Source organism: Lepidochelys kempii, chromosome 2, assembly GCF_965140265.1.
Source record: "Lepidochelys kempii isolate rLepKem1 chromosome 2, rLepKem1.hap2, whole genome shotgun sequence".
Taxonomy (NCBI): domain Eukaryota; kingdom Metazoa; phylum Chordata; order Testudines; family Cheloniidae; genus Lepidochelys; species Lepidochelys kempii.
Genome location: NC_133257.1, coordinates 92,102,371 through 92,114,812, shown reverse-complemented (window position 1 = coordinate 92,114,812; position 12,442 = coordinate 92,102,371). Strand labels below are relative to the sequence as shown.

General features: G+C 42.2%; 1 protein-coding gene across 4 annotated transcripts in view; it reads right to left on the bottom strand.

Moving 5' to 3' along the window:
* Positions 1-8,939, bottom strand: part of LDLRAD4 (low density lipoprotein receptor class A domain containing 4) — a 426,914-nt gene extending 417,975 nt beyond the window's left edge. For 2 of the 4 annotated variants that reach the window (XM_073331676.1, XM_073331675.1), the window contains exon 1: positions 8,741-8,939. The gene's annotated coding sequence lies outside the window, so the exon portion shown is untranslated. Of the gene's footprint in view, positions 1-8,148; positions 8,167-8,561; positions 8,644-8,740 lie in introns of those variants that run through there. The other 2 variants (XM_073331677.1, XM_073331679.1) reach the window with 2 other exon arrangements.
* Positions 8,940-12,442: the final 3,503 nt, after the last annotated feature.

Here is a 12,442-nt window from a genome sequence, read left to right as displayed (position 1 = left end):
TCTTCAATTCTAAGCTAAAAGAGATGAGGCCGTGAAGTCACTCTTGACAGACTATTGCCTCTGCTGAAAATGCCAACAAAGGTTTCATCGATTTAAGATACTTTAAGAGCAAAAAGGACCATTACAATCTGCTAGTCTGCATAGCACGGGACATAGAATTTCACTGAAGAATACTTTCTGCAATGGAAGGAATTCTTCTCCCTCACTGTGGAAGTGAACATATTGAACAAAATAACTTGTCGTTAAATGAGAGCAGTAAGTGCTAGCTGTAACAGTAGCATTAAGATCTGAACATGTCCTCTCTTTTAAACAAAAACATCTACATTCAGGAAACTCCATAGAATAGCTTTACCTAACCCTACTGGTGAGGGCGCACAAATGCATACTTTCTTACTAATCCTTGCTCTAGGTGTCAGAAAAAAAGACAGGCAACTTTTACAGGAGTTTACATGTCATAAGTCAAAATGGCTCATTCTTTAATTAATGCATACACTATAACAGTTTCACGCCAGTCTTACTGGTAGAGGAGAGGTGTTGAATAGACTGCTCTGCAATATCTTTCCTGTGTCTCAGTCACACAGCGTCCCTTCATGAAACAGAAGAATGCAAATAGTTTTTAGGTATGAGAAACCAAAACTGTAACCATTTCAACACAGCTACGCAATAAAAAGAGGTTACTTAATACCCCTCCACCCTACACACACACTTTCATTCTAACATCCTTTGGAACCCAGCAGGGTGGGAATTCTATTTTTAAAATTAAAAAGTTGTTACAATAAGTATCATAATGATGGACACCAAATGAAGATGAAAAACAAGGTACGGTAACCTTATATCAGAATATAACAATGTGATGCTCAGACAGTCACTAGACCAGTAAAACATCGCTAACTTTAGGGGTATGAATAAATATAGAATTCGTCATAAGGAGGACATTTTGTTCTCCTGCTGGAAAGTTTAGGGCATTTACTGTATTTATAAGTTCACAATTATTCTAACGCTTCATAAGAACTTCATATTCTGCTCCAAGATCATAACCAAATAGATTTCATGTTCATAGTCCTAGAATTGTGATAGAACTATTCAGCTGCAAGGATCTTCAGCCAGACACAAATGTTCAGACCACACCAAACCTTACTAAAAAACAGACAACCTTAGAGCAACATACAGACTAGAAAGCGTTACAGTCAAAGTGAAATATTAATGTCAGAAAATTATGCAGGAGATGGGAAAAGTATAAGATGTAATGCCTGCACCTGGTATTTTACATACACAATAGCAAATTCAAGGTTTCATCTTTACTGTTTTTGAAAGGTCGACTTTGGACTATGTTATAAAATACTGTGATATTTTCACTTCTTTTATTTAAAATTAAATTAATCTATTTAACATGAAAGAAACACGTCACTAGCTGGTGCCAACCATAATGAATGGACTGCAAGTACTATCCCAATACATCTTCATTCTCATCTGCAACATTCTGTTGCTGTCTCTTTTCTATGATATATTGCCCTCTTATTTGGAACTGGTCCTAAATGAATGGTTGATTTGGAAATTTGGGCACAATGTCCACCACTACTAAGATGAGACCATGAAGCTTGTTTACTCATGGGGGAATTCTGAACCACTGTGCACGTACAGAATTCATGTTCCCGGCAGATTTCTTTGCTTCCCTGCAGAAAAATTACTTCTGATAGGGAAGCAAAGGGAAGCCACAAAAGCGGTCATGCACCCCTCCCTGACAGTGCAGGCACATTGGTTTGGGCACTTGGAGTAGCCTGCAGAGATGTAAATTACCACTGGGGGGCAGGGCTAGGCGGGCTTGCATGCATGGGGAGATGTCAATCACTGCTGGGAGGTGGGGCTGGGCATGTGAGAGAGCGAACGAGACTTTGTTCCTCTCACTTACTATTACAGCATGTCCGGCGTGGAGGGACAAGGCTTCAGGGTGTTTCTGAGGAGGCTGGTGTGGGGCAGGCTCTGTCCCCTCCGGCAGAGCAGAATATAGCAGCCTGCCTGCTTAGTGAATTGTTTCCATTGTTCTTAGTGAATTCCCCCAGGAGTATAAAACAGGTATAAAAGAGTTAAGGCTCCTTTACATCGCCAGAATGGTGTAAAGGAGCCTTATTGTAAATGACAATATGGCCTGACAAATGTTTATGATGCTTTAGTGATGAGAACTGGTCTAAATTTTTTGACTGAAAAATTTCCGTATCAAAATGCGCTTCATGAACTGTTTATTACTGACCTTTCTGGAGATGGTCAGTAGCCAATATAAATTGTGATGTGATTCCCCATCCCTCACTTGCTCTTCAGTTGCCTATGATGTAATATAAGCATATGGCTACATATATTCCTTGACTAATAACTAGAAATAAAGGGTCAAATCTAACTACATTACTATCAGACAAAGGGGGTTTGGGGATTTTCTCCAGTGCTCCCCACTCCCTTTCTCCATCCACTGTATTGTAGTTTAAATAAATTACCCAAATATTTGAAATTGGTGTGATTATATTGCATAATTTAGACAAATAAAATATGCAAAATTTTAAAATATTGTGTGCAGAATTTTTAATTTTTTGGCACAGAATTCCTCCAGGAGTACTTGCTGCACCTGTCACATAGCCAACTAGAAATCTACATTGGCAGAGATCAAAGTACATTATACCACCACCAAAGAGCTCCACACAACTGTCTCAGTACTCCCCACGCATTTCCCCCCTCCCTCTATTGGTTCATTCTGGGACATATACACCTAAACACTCACAGGTCTATCTGTATTACATAACCATGTCAAAAATGCCAGGAGCTCAAGATGTAAAGAGGACATAATTTAGTTTTATCCAGAACAAGCCTACAAATAGAAATGGGTGCTGCTTTACGTAAGGCAGAGTGAAGCTCATGTGAGGAAGGTTCAAACTTGGGATCAGAATCCTAAAAAACAGCTACAAAATATAGGATGGATATATTTACTGAACTGTTACAACCAAATTATATGTATTTCTGAACCAAGTCACACAATTCTCATCAGAGAGCAGAAGACTTGCCATGAGGCAAAACATAAGCAAACACAACCACCGCAAGCAAAGGCACATCACAGGTTTGCAGTGACTGTGTGTCTTTCAGACAGCAGTAATTTATTTATCCCCGTCATGTAACTTTAACAGTCTGTCTGCCTGGTTCTTGGCAAGCACTGACTTGCACTGTCACAAACTGACAGTTTCTTAAATGCTTTTCTGTTTTAGCAAACAACAAAACTTCATAAAATAGCTATCATCTCCCATTCGTCTTCTATGCCCTCCCCACTGACCAAAAAAAAAAAAAAAACCCACATAAGAAACCCCTCACAAAATAATCCCTATACAGTTCTGCCACAAACCAAGGTTATTTTAATTTTACACGTCCACATTTTTGTGCATACAAAGCTTTCAGAATCTGGTGGAGAGGATTTCTGTTAAGCTTAACTGCAAAATACAGTAATTAAAAATTAATAATGGGTGTGGGCACGCAGCTTCCCCGCCCCTCCTCCCACCACATACACACTCCCACCCCCAAACTTCTTTGCTGTTGTTCATGTGGATTTGTGCCAGACATTCTGCATCCTCATTAAGTGGTGTCTGGCAACCTGCCTGAGTTTTAGTGGGTTCTGGGAATGCCAATATATTAACCAGAGGACTTTTCGCATTACCCTTTTATTCTAGAAAAGTCAACCATTTGGCACAGTGCAAACTTATTTCATCCGGGAAAGCTCTCAGTTGCCAATCTTGAGAGAAATTACATTTAGATTCTTTGTCATTTCCAAGCCCTCCACCTGAAAAACAAGCTCGGTGGAAAGAAAGTGCCTCACAAATACAATTTTAAAAGCCAAAGTGCCATTTTTAATAGGATTTCAAAGAAAAGGAATCCAGATGTGAACAATATTGAGATCCATCATAGCACACACAAAAAGATTAATTTTCATTTCCGTATCTTAATTAGGAAGAAGAAACATACACAGTATTACTCCGGTAATTAAAGATATTACAGGTGCCTGCATATTTCCTGTGCCTAACTAAGTTATTGACACGAAAAGTAACTAACAAAATACACTACCTACAGTATCACCAATCAGTGCCTATACTAGTGAAGCATTTTACTAAATGCATATATATATTATACACAAAGATGTTTAGGCCACAAAAAACTAATGATTTTGCACTCAACATATAATCTTCTTTAATCTGCATACATATACAATTGTCTGTAGGGTTTGGCAGTCAGCAAATAAGACACTAAAATAAAGTGTTGACATTTTTCTTTCATATGTGTAGCACAACTGAAAAATTTTAACTGTTCTTTATTGAAACATTCAATTTTTTGTGTACAACATACGGGAAAAAGTAAATCCATGAACCATACATTTATCTCATTTACTTTAATTTCTCCTGCTTCATTGTGCTCTTAGCCAGATCCTGCAGTCCTATTAAGCCAGAGGTACTTACCTGAGTCCCATTAACTTCAATGGGACTACTAAACTAAGGGCTGCAGGGCAAGTCCCTTGGTACCTCTCCTCAGTAGCATTGAAGACATTGCTATATACTGGCCATCAATTACTTTGTTCTCTGTATAATTCTGGTTTGGGCAAGAGTTTGCTGAATGAATGGCAGAACTCCAAGATGTAATCTCCCCTCTACAGTGAGCAGATCACCCAAGGATCTACAAAATTACAAACCAAATTAACTCAGAATTTCCCATTGTGTCCAGAGGGGTAACTACCTTAGCAGACTGCTTCCAGGTCTCAATGTGTCAGGCAAGACAGCTATTTTTAGAAACAGTCACCAGCTGGGTAATAGAAAAATGTGTATGAATGTTTACACTGAGGGAGTGGATTCTCAACAACTGATGCACCAATGTATTGGCACAAGTTCCTTTAACAAACAGCTGGTGCTGGCAGGGCGCCATTGAAGAATTCAGCAGTTATGCACACCAAACCTGCAAAAAGACTGCACTAAAATCTCCTAGAAGTGTAGAGTGTCCCTTTCTGTTATTGACAGGCATGCTCATACGTATATGCATAAAGTTGTTCTGAATTACAGCAACTTCAGCTAGCGTAAAACTTTTCCAAGGCTAATCATCGGGCAAAAAATAAAATGCAATAGCATTTCATGTTAACATATGGAATGTAAAAGTGCATAACTCTTAAAAATTGTGCATTTCTCTTAAAGTTTACACTGAATAGGAAGTGTTTTTTAAAATCTAGGACGATTTTCATAGTAATTTTTTACATTCAGACAGCATTCTACATCCTGAAGGGACACCAAAGGCCTGTTCATATACAGCACCACTTGAGTGCTGCCACTTCTTGGGTAAAGGGCAGGAGCCAGACAGATAGACACAACAGATCATGTTGTACAACAGCTAAGGAAAAGGAAAGAATGAAATTCTGGTCAAGCAAACTGGGGCAAAAAAACTCCTCTTCCAAGAATGTCATGGCACTTTTAATTTACACACACAAAAGACAACAACTCAGCTTTTAAGGTCTCATCTGAAAGATCTTACCTACAAGGAACTGCACATAACTCTGTTTATCTCCCTCAAAATGATGAAGGGATGAGTTACTTCAAGATTTTCCAGTAATATTTTTACTGATAAACATTAAGCCTCCCAAAAAGTTTGGACAGTTGTATCTTAGCCTGGAATCCAATTTTCTTCTTGTTTCCCCAAATTTTCTTATATGTCCAAGACACTGAAACATAGACTCAACCTCATCCATCAAAAATTGTGTCAGAGCCTGGAATGTTTCAATTAATGCAAGCCAATGGACTGATCTTACATTGTTAACTCATTGTGTGTCTTACATTTATCATCATTTAGCTTTGTACGGGCACCTCAGGTTGCTGAAAGAGAACACACTGAGATGCATTATGTACGTGCAATAGCAATCTTCACGTACTCACATGGCAGAATTTAATACATAGCCAAAAATACAGAATATATAAAGATGTATTTTATGTATATACACATGTGTAGATATATATTTGACACACTGCAGTTAAAATTCTCTTACTACTGACTTTGTGGCATACTCAGAGTAACTCAATACTCAGTGCTGCAACACCAGTACAGATATAGATGTGGAGAACATTTTGTCACTATTTCAGCTGGCAGTGAAGTGGGGACATTCATCAGTTAATAGACTGTCTCCCCTCAATGTCTTTCCAGCAAAAGAGTCCCTTTTATTTCTAACAAGATGAAGCTACAGTGTCTACATGCTTGCTAGTGGCAGCCTATACCATCACCAGAGAGCTCCACTTAGCAGTGCATCAAAACGAATATCATTTTATTTAAACCAATTTTGGACTGCTATGAAATGCAAAGCCATTAGAATGTTATCCTAGAAAATAAATTAGCAAGTGGGGGCAAAACAAAACTCTGTCCAATTAAAGACACTTAGGGTTTGAAAACTCTAATGCAGAAAAACATTTCCCAGCAGCAAATGTTATTGTAGTTATCCATCATATTAGTTCATCAACTTTCCCTGAAGTCTGTTCTTTGTAGATTGCTGTATAACTACCAGTAATTGTCCCTCTGCTTTCTTATTGCTGAAATACTTCTGACCTGTTGGCTAACCTGAGAAATGAGATCCTGCATATATTTTTCTCTACACCTTTATGCGATGCACCTTTTCCTTGCATAAGCACTTTAAAAAAATTAAGTCTTTTTAAAACCGATCCTTTCTAATTAAATATGACTCCGTCCTAATTGAAAAAAATATTACTCTAGGCATTCTAAAATTATACATTTATAATTCCAAATGCCCTTTTCAGTATCATATAAAATTACTTACCTGATTTTACTGTCATGCACAATCACCACCAGTTACACATAAAAAATACATTTTGCTAAACCTTGAATATTACAGAAAAATCCTCAATTTAGACCACACATCATCATAGATGTACAGTTTAAGATCACTGAACAAAGGGAAGTTCTTTTCTGGTTTTGCCTGTTTCCTGTTTATTCCATCGTGAGGTTCAAAAGAAAATAAATAAAATATGTATTTTATCCATTTAAATTTCTCAGCAACTATTATAAGATTATACATACATTCACATATAACAGCAAAATTAGCTTCCCAGTTCATGCCATAAACTTCTGATGTTCCTACTCCAGGGGGACTCAATCTGGGGGTCGTGACCCCTCAAAGGGTCACACAGTTTTTATATGGGGGGTCGTGAGTGGTCAGCCTCCATTCCCAAATCCCACTTCGCCTCCAGCATTCATATTAGTGTTAAATATAAAAAAAGTGTTTTTAATTTATAAGGGGGATCGCACTCAGAGGCTTGCTGTGTGAAAGGGGTCACCAGAACAAAAGTTGGAGAACCACTGCCCTACTCAATGCCATCAAGGTAGATCAGAGATACAGAGAAGGCTACATTAGACATTTGCTAATAGATGGAAGAGAAAACAAACAAACAGATTTCAGTCAATAGGAGTCTATTTTCCATGAGTTCAACAGATACAAGCAAATGTTTATCTGCTCCCTTCCATCCTGTAAAAGTTGTCTGCATGGGTCTGTTGAACAGTTTTCTTTACAGTACAGACACCTCTGTTATAATCTTTCTTCTTCAGGGCAGCACAGGATTGATGTAGCAGACCTGCCATTTAATATTACCTCACTGTGCTAGGTAAAATTAACTCTTCATAGCAACAGATGAATATTCATACAAAATGTAAGGACTATTTTAAGTACCCTCCTGAAGGAACATGCTGACAGAGAGCAGATTGGATAATGTAACTCTAGTTTTGAAGCCTGTTCTCTTCTCTGAAAAGCTTCAGTGAAGCCACCTTTATAGTGACCTATGCTGAAGCACCCCAATAAGTCCCGTCCCCCCACCATCTGCACACAGCATCCCAAACCAAACCAATCCATTCAGCCCACAAAGCAAGACAAACAGATGCACGATACATTTCCAGATTTCCCTTCAAGGATGAAGGACACAAACACGCTGGAGGGCGGAGTGAAAGACGGTGATTCCACACGCGTAGACAAAACCCTCCAGACAACTGTGTCAGAGTTTTGCAAGGATGACCCCCCCCCCAAAAAAAATATCCAACTAAAAGGTGGAATATCATCATCATCGCCTTTGATTTAAAAGCCACGTTCACCTCACAGCCGGTCATTCCTTCCCACGCAAACTAAGCCGCCACTGACAAGGTAACACGAACAACAAAGGGGCGCACAGGGCGACCGTTCAGTCCCCTTTGCCGTGTGCGCTCCAGCCCCAGAGACACCTCCTCCAGAGCCCACTCTCCCAGCAGGCTGGGTCACCGCAACCCCGGGAAGGCAGCGCCGAGCCAGTGCAAACGACCGGCGGCCCCTGCACGCTCACCCGGGCTAAACAGCCGGAACCCAGCCCCCTCTCGCCGTGCGCACACCCAGGTGTGTCTGCAGGCGGGTGGAGCGGCAGGCTACCCACCCACATGCGGTGCGCCCCCCACCCAGGGGCACACACGCGCGGGTCACAGGGAAGCCACCTTTCCACAGCAACCTGGGGCTTGTCTCTTTAAGAGCCGCGGACCTGAAACGTGGGCCTCCCCGCACTTTCCCAGGCACTTTCTGGCTGCTGCAGCAACTCCCGGGCTCACAGGGGCTCCCGCCGAGCTGCATCCCCGGGAGCAGCAGCCGCCGCGCCGGCTCCAGCCCCGAGACGGCCGCCGAGCGAAGGGGAGAAATGCCCGGGTAGGCGCTGCCACTCACCGCCTCTCCGAGCCCTGCCGCCCCGGCGCGGGGGGTGTCTCAGGCAGAGCCCAGGCAGCGCCGGCCGCCTCCCGCTGCCTGTCTCCAGCGGCGGCTCTGCGTGCGCTCAGCCCGACTCTGCCTCCAGCTCATTCCCAGGCTCGCCTCCTTCCCCCGCCTCCCCTGGCTGCTGCCTGTCTGGCTCCCGGTGACAGGCAGCCGGAGAGAGACGGGGAAGGAAGCAAGCTGCGGGGGGAGGGGGAGGGGAAGCTTCCTGCCCAGCCCCGCCGCCGGGATTCACGGGCCACACTGACATCTGCTGGGCGGGATGGGCCACAGGCGGGGGCCACCCTCCAGGCCGGGCGCTGCGATCCGGTCGAGGGGATTTAGATGGACCGGCCCCCCCTCACATCAGGCCAGGGCTTGGCGCTGCACGGGGGGTCCAAACCGGTGTCCATGCCTCAGTGCTTGGAAGGGTGATACAGACTGTGAAAAAAGAACAGGCGTCCTTGCGGCACCTGTGAGACTAACACATTTATTAGCGCATAAGCTTTCCTGGGCTACAGCTCACTTCATGGGATGCATGCTTCATTCCACTTCATCGGTGGAAAATAGGGTGGGGAGATTTATATACACAGAGAACATGAAACAATGGGTGTTGCCTTCGAAACTCTCTGCTGTCAAAGGTCCCACAGGCCCTTTCATAGAACCATAGAATATCAGGGTTGGAAGGGACCTCAGGAGGTCATCTAGTCTAACCCCCTGCTCAAAGTAGGACCAATCCCCAATTTTTTCCCCAAATCCCTAAATGGCCCCCTCAAGGATTGAACTCCCAACCCTGGGTTTAGCAGGCCAGTGCTCAAACCACTGAGCTATCCCTCCCCCTTTCCCGGCTCTGCTGATAGCCTCTTGGCGCCCTACCTCCCAAATGCAGTGACCAGCACTGCAGTGGCTCACATGTTGATTCACCCTTGTTTGTACCTCTGCTCCATCGTGCACTACTTCCATAAAGTGGGGTCATCGCATGCTTGACGTGCCAGGGGCAGCTAATGCTGCTGTCCTTTGTGCCTATGCTTGTTAAGCATGGAAATTTTCAGAGATACCCTCCCCCTGTCAACAAAAATCCTCTTAATTGCTTAATATGACATTTCTCCTCCCTAAAAAAAGGCCACCCTCCATACCAAATCCCCTTTTCTTGCCAAAGCACATGACCCACTCAATTGCCCTTCCCCACCCAGGGTGTAGTTACCCAAGTTCCTTCCCTGCAATTAGTCGACTGGATAATTTTAGATAAGACATAGGGAGTGGGGGGGAGCAAATAGTAACAAATGGACATGGTGAAGAATGACAAGAGTTACAACGGTAAGATTACTGTGTGCATTTCTGATGGTTCAAATGTGTTTAGGGGAATTTTTGTTTGTTTTTATTTGTGGGGCTGTGTTTTGTTTGCTTTGCTTTTGCTTTTTTTGTTTTGTGTTTGCTTGCTTGCTTTGTTTTGTTGCTTGATTTTTCTGCTTCCCCTTTTTGTAGGTATTGTTTAAGATGTGAGTTGTAAGGCTAGAGTGGGATGCACCAAGGATAGTGATTTGGCAGATCAGAATTGAGAAGGCTTTCCATACCTACATAGCATAATGGTAAGAGGCACACAAATTATTGTGGGAGATGCAGATGAACAGAGCATCCAGGCTGGAATTATAAATAAAGTAAAGGGGCCTGGCTGCCATGCAGAAAAGACAGTGCCTGATACATAAGAGTTATGCATGTCTTGAGAGTAATGCAAGCAGTTTGAACTAGATGGAAAATGTGAACTAGTAGAGGGAATCCAAGAAAGGGGCATACAGGGTCAGATTGATACTGACAAAGATAATTTTAACATTCATATTTTGGATGAACTAAAGCAAGGAGCAATAGGAGTGTTAGGTAGCCCAGAGAAGGTAGATTGCATCAATCAATCTGATATCACCATGGATTTTCAACCTGGAGGTCTCAAACAGTAACCAGAAGGTCACAACGACGCTGCCCTTCCTATGGAAAAGGTTGAGACACCGTGCTCACTCAAATGCTTCCCCTACTGGCTCAAATTGGCCGAGTTCCAGTTTTAAGTCCTCTAAATAGATGCCTCTGTATTTTGGAGCTGAAGGTCAAGAGTTCTACACTCCCAAGCACAGACTATCCTCAGCCCTAAACTCCTCAATGCCATTGCAAAGAAAAAGAAATGCAGATTGTGTTTAAAGTCCTTCACTTCTGTCACGGAATTTTACCAAGTCCCCACAGGCACTTCTTTAATCCAAAGAAAAATTCTTGAAACATAACAAATCACCCACCCTCTAACAGATTATCCCCATGTACAGATTCTGGAGCAGAGGTCAGATTGCTGAGGGATTTTGCTTCTTAAAAAAGGAGACAGGATATAGGGAAAAGTGGGCTATTTCTGCTTGGCATCACACAGAAAACCAATCTCCATCCTGATAAGTACACAATGAATAGCAACACTTCTCATGTATCTTTAGCAGGTATGGGCAGGCATAAACTGATGTCATATATTAGACATTCAGTAATGGGCCAGATTACACTCTCAGATGCACCAGTGTAACCAAGAGTACAATATGGCCCTATTTTATTAATATCTAGGGGTGGATGAATGAAAACAAGTTTGAGTTCACGCTATAACCACAACATTCAACAAAGGTGAATGGAAACAGTGCCCCCCCTCCACCCAATATTCTGGCAATGACTTTTACCACTGTTACAACTCGAGGGAATTTGTGCCACTACTTTACTGAATCTCTATCATGCCAAATTCACACAATTTGGTTAAGCCAAGTAGGTTGTCAAATGACTCCTTTGGTTCAGCAATCACCCAAACTGCTCATTTAGCCCTAACACACACTTTATAAGTATTATTTATAGCTAATGAACACTTAAAATACTGGTATTTTTCTAATGTTTTTAACTTCTTTCATCCTTTTCCTTCTTTCTAACTTTCCACAGAAAAGTCTAGAGTATGAGGTTGAGAGAAATATGCAAATACATTTTCACAGTGTCACACATTTTTCATCCTTTTTTTTTTTTTTGAGTTAACTTTTGAGCCAGTGAAATTTTCCTATTTGAAAAATGTTATGGACCCAGGATGGTTTACCAGACCAAAGTCTACTTTTGACTCAAAGATTTATATGCATTTCAAATTTCACACGAAAGTATGATGGCAGGCTTCTTTTGGCAATTTGGGCTTCTGCAAGGAAGACTGGGAAAGGAGCAATACAGGGACAGTCACACATGCACTGATAATACGTTGTTTTCATTGGCATATGCCAGGAGAATGAGAATGGAATACCCAGAGAGGTAGGCAAAACAGAAGTCCATTCTTGAGACACTGTGATGTTAGCACCTGGAAAGAGAACAGCTGTTATTAGATATTTTTGCAGCGTGGAAGCAGGGATTCACACAAAAAAGAAGACTGCTCTTCTTTGTGTCAATCCCTGTTCCCACACTGCAAAAATACACTGGAGGATCATGAGCTCTGGCTGCAGTGTGGAATAGATAGGCCCATCCTGCTGATGCCTTATGGAAGGTGATGTGAGTGGTTAATGTGTCTAAGGTGTGGAGAGAAAACAGCTAGTACTCACTACTAGTTAGGCACCTCCTCTGGGCCCAGTGCTGATCCTGCCACTGAAACCCCTTTGCCCCTACAAGGCAAAGGATGCAACAGACTCCTATGAGGAG